The sequence below is a fragment of the Nicotiana tomentosiformis genome, chromosome 1, assembly GCF_000390325.3.
Source record: "Nicotiana tomentosiformis chromosome 1, ASM39032v3, whole genome shotgun sequence".
NCBI classification, from domain to species: Eukaryota; Viridiplantae; Streptophyta; class Magnoliopsida; order Solanales; family Solanaceae; genus Nicotiana; species Nicotiana tomentosiformis.
In genome coordinates, this window is record NC_090812.1 from 4966640 (window position 1) to 4971920 (window position 5281).

Here is a 5281-nt window from a genome sequence, read left to right on the forward strand (position 1 = left end):
TTGTTAAAAAATGCAAACTTGAAGCACATGGCATGAATCTTTAAGCTTATTTGAAAATCTTGAATGGTAAGAACTCTAAGTGTCGTAACAATATATACACACATATATAATTGTAGTTTCTATTCTATGTTTCAAAGACCGACTTTGTAATAAGCTCTTTACCATTAGATTTTCTGTAAATTAAAGTTTAGCTGTAAATACATTAAATTCTCCGCTAGTTGTTTTTAAAAGAAAAAGAAATGCATCTTGAAGAGTCTAATATCCTCTCCAAATCTCTGATTTTTTATTATTGTTGGTTTGGAATATTATATGTAATTTGGGTATTATGCTCACTGTTAGATTGCATTAATGATTAACACCAATGTCCTTTGTTGTTTGAATTTTGTGGTTTCAATACGATTTATAAAAGCCAATAAAAGATGATCTTTCAAATTGAGTTATGAATAATTGGGCCATGAGATTTAATCTGCCGCAAAGAGGGACAAAACTTAACTCGTTGGGCCCAACAACTTCAGCATTAAGCTGGCCCAGTTTTCTTTAAGAAGAATTCACCTAAATAGCCGCCCACCCAATCACTTAAATTAAAAATAGTCAGCGAAGGTATAATATATGTATAACTTATGTACTATATGTGTACAATTATATTTAATCAATATATAATTTATGTATATGGCTAGAAAAAGTAAATAATGAATATGACCCGCTATTTATGTAAAGATCCCCTTTAACAACAAAGCTGTCCATTTTCTATATAGCTAATTGGGCCACACGAATCCATTTCAGCTGGCAGGTTTTGTATACTAAATTGCAACCGTCCAATACCAATAAAATTCATGAGTTTGTCCATTATCTTTTAATAACAAAGTTGAGCTATTTTTTTTTTCCAATAGATAAATAGAGTGGCCAAATGCCATAAAAAACAATAAACATGAGTTAGTCTAAGTTTGATGTTCATATTTAGTTAAACAATTTTAATCCTTGCCTCTCGAGTAATTAATTAATAACTTAATTACCTCAAATAATTTAAACGATAAGATAATTTTAGGTACGTTTCAAATGTAGACCATGTATTCATATACGATATTTGGTCAACATTTAATTGATAAAATAGTCACGTGTGTATTCCTGCTCCTTGACTCTTTAATAATAAATTGTGTTTGACCATGCGTTCATACTCGCTCCTTGGTTAAACATACATGATAAAAAGAAAGACCTCTATACGCTCCTAGGCCAAAATTAATAAAATTTAGTTAATTACTAAAAGGTAGTAGACAACTGTACTTTAAGGCAAAACCACGCAATTTATCCATATTAATTAAGCCACGTTTTAATAAATAAAAGCGACCATGCTAGAACCACGTAATTCGGGGAGTGCCTTACACCATCTCCCCGGTCAACAAAATTTCTTACCCGGTTTTTTATTTTCGTGGACCAATAAAAATAGAGTTAAACTTTCCTTTGAATAGGGATTCAAATAAAAAATGAATTGGAACACCAAAAATCAATTCCAAGTGGCGACTCTGTAAGTAAAATAATCCCTATTCAAATTTGTCACTTTAATTGAAAAAAAATCTTTAATCCACAACAATCCACATAATATATTTTGCGGGTGGTAAAAAGGGGTGTGACAATTGGTGCAATATGGTAGTTTGTATCAAATCATTAGCATTGATGTTTTCTATATTTTTAAACGTTATTGAGATAGCTTTTTCCATTGCTATGGAGTAATTTCACTTAGGATGTTGACATATATGGTGTACTTATAACTTGATTAGGGATTCTATTCTTGACAATTATTTTAATTAATTTATGGGTTTTAATTCGTATTGTGAAGTTATTTATTATTTTGATTAATCGAAAGAGGACCTTGATATTGAATTTCTTTACATCTTACGCTATAGTTTAAATTCGTGATTCAACTAGGTAATTGAAAGAGCCTCTTAAATTATTAATCAAACTAGAAAATAGGAAAATATTTGTGAGAAGTTATCCTTTAGACTAAAACCATCATTTTATTCGTTGCAATTTTTCACCATGCTTCAATTAGATTAATAACTGAAATTAACGTTTAATCGAAAGAGGAACATTAACTTCAAGTGTAATCTAATTATCTGTTGAATTCGTGAGAGTCAACAGTATTATAGAATGAGCTAATTCAACAATTGGATCCCGAGTCAATTGTCTTGCACCTGTCTAGTCAATTACCCTTATTTCTCTCATTGATATTTCTTTATTGCTATTCTGTTTTCTTCCGTGATCAACTGTTAATTTCTTAAGTTTTAGTAGTTAATCATAGTTGATAATCATTCAATCAAGAGTTAATTTTTCTGGATAGTAATTAACTAAAGATTATTCGAACACTATTTAAATTCAATCCATGTGGAGACGATAAATTAACTACACTATCTTTAACTAGCGAGCATTAATTTAGTGTTGTGTTTTGCGCTCCTTAGTGGCCTAATCAAATTTCCTCGTTGGATATGATATAGATAAAAGGACCGTATCCTTCAAGGCCACTGATTGCATCAAGTTGGCCTAATTTATTTAATTAGCTTTAGACTTCTTCAGTCTGTTATATTCTATTTTGATACACATACGTGGACTTCAATCTGTATCATCTATGGAGGAAAATATTCTATTATTTTGTGCCTTTTCCACAATTAGATCTCTAGCAAACTTATCCTCGGTGAGAATGCTTGGGGATCTACGAGTGTTTTCACTATAATGGTTGTTAATCCTTACAATGTATACTATTGACCCTCTTAGGCATATTAGTTGGTGAACAAAAATTGGACCTTATTGTTAATCCTTCTACTGGTTTTCAAGAGGATAATACTGTGATTGATTTAGAAACTACTTATACTTTCCTTCCTTCACCTTTCTATAACCAACTTGAAACATTAGCGAGCGAAACCATTAAAAAAGAACTGTGGGTTGACAACTCATCATCATAGTAGAGTCTCTCTTACAAAGATCTGGAAGGCATTGATATTCCTCCAATGAAGCTTTATTTTTATTGAAGATGATGTGCTATTATCTATGGAGAATATAATGCCATTCTCGTCGGATACGATTTAGATTGTGTTGATTATTAAACAAAGAATGTTATAACTAACAAAGATGCACATTTCTTGCACTCGTGTTTAGATAAATGTGCGGGAATACTAGGATCGATAAGATTAGGAATAAAGACATTCAACTCAGTATAGGAGTAGTCTCGGTGGAGGATAAGATGTGGGAAGCGAGGCTTAGATGGTATGGTCATATGAAGAGAAGAAGCACAGATGTTCATGCAAAGAGGTGTGAGAGGTTGACCCTTGGTGGGTATGAGAAGGGGTAAAGGTAGGCGAAAAAAGTATTGGGGAGAGGTGATTAGGCAAGATATGGCGTTGCTTCAACTTACCAAGGATATGACCCTTGACAGAAAGGTGTGGAGGTTGAGAATTAAGATAAAAGGATAGTAAATAGTCGAGAGTATTTGTTTCCAATACCAGTAGTAGTGGTTTGGTCTTGTATTATGTTATTGTTATATTTCTATTAGTACATGTTATTTTTTTCGCTTCATTTTCTTATTATATTATTGGTATTTGAGCAATCATAATATCACCCCATAATTGAGGTGTTTGCAATCTTCAACAACAATTACTACAAGGGTGAAATAAAAAAAGTAACTAATTTTGTCTTGTAATTCTAAAATAATAAATAATTTGAGACAACTATTCAGCTTATTTATCATTTTCAAAAATAATGTCTCCTCTATCTTCTCCAAATTCACTCTGAACTGAGTTAGTACCTGACCCTCTGGGTGCATACTTTATAAACCTTTCTGTTGGAACTCCTCCAAAGTTTCAACTAGCACTTGTTGACATTGGCAGTCATATTAATTGGATACAATGCCAACCTTGTCTAGATTGTTACAAGCAAGATATCCTCATCTTCTATCCCGTAAACTCTTCAACCTTTAAGTCGCTATTCAGTAATTATTCAGACAAATGCTTTTAGAATAGCTGCCAAGGAATTGTATTCTGCAACTTACGTTGCTAGTAGTTACTCATTTGGTGATGTAGTCACATAAACTTTCACTTTCTATTATAAAAATGAAAATGGAGAAGAAACTTCTTTCCCAAGTATTATTTATGGATGTGGTCACATATCCAAATCTATACTAGTGAACCCTATGATGTCTGGCGTAATAGAGCTTGGCGCTTCTCATGCGTCTTTAGTGTCGCAACTTAGTCCAACATTTGGACAAAAAATATCCTACTATTTTATGCCAAGGGCACAACTAGATATCCCTAGCAAACTTACCTTTGGTGACAATCCAATTATTGTTAAACTAACCTTTGTGTACTATTTCATGACCCTCTCAGGCATACCGGTTAGTGAACAAAAACTTAACCTTGTTGTTAATTCTTCTACTGTTTTTCAAGAGGAAAATATTGTGATTGACTTAGGAACTACTTATACTTTCCTTCCTACACCGTTTTACAATCAATTCAATACATTAGTGAGAGAAGCCATTAAAGTAGAACCGTGGGTTAACAACTCTTCATCTAGGCTAAATCTCTACTACAAAGATCTGAAAGGCACTGCTATTCCTCCAATGACGCTTCATTTTATTAGAGCTGATGTCCTATTGTCCGGGGAGAATGTAATGCCTCCAATTCTAAATAGTAGCAGACTTCAGTGCCTAGCCTTTAAACGAATGGAAGATCAGTCTTTCTTTGGCAATATGGCCCAATCAAACTTTCTCGTCGGATACAATTTAGATAAAAATGATCGTATCTTTCAAGGCCATCGATTGCAACAAGTTGTCCAGATTTAGTTCCAAAATAGGTTTTAGTCCGTACTATGAAATTATAATCTACTTTGTTATTTGTGAAGTTCCGTCCATATCTACCTATTAACAAAGAAAATATCTATTAACACTTGTTTATATCTCTTTAATTGTACTTATTCGTTAGGGTTCATGATCATCATTTTATAATAAACAGGATCAATTAAGAAAATAAGATTATTATAATGTACGCACGGAAAAAAAAATATTTACGAATAAAACTTTTCAACATGGTGTTAAAGAAATTCTCAAGGATTGATAATTACTCCAAAATATCACTTCGGGCATAGTTAGTTATCCAAAGTAAGTTAAGTTTTAGTAACGAAACATAAAAGATGCACGTGCTATGAACATATAGAATGCGTGCATGAAATGTGCATCTTTTCTAGCCATAAAAATTTATCTTGCTCTACCGTGACCTAAAAAGTTTTGTTAGCAATATCA

General features: G+C 32.4%; 1 pseudogene; it reads left to right on the top strand.

Moving 5' to 3' along the window:
* Nucleotides 1–3151: 3151 nt before the first annotated feature.
* Nucleotides 3152–4907, top strand: LOC138896633 (aspartic proteinase CDR1-like; annotated as a pseudogene).
* The last annotated feature ends 374 nt before the right edge of the window (nt 4908–5281 follow it).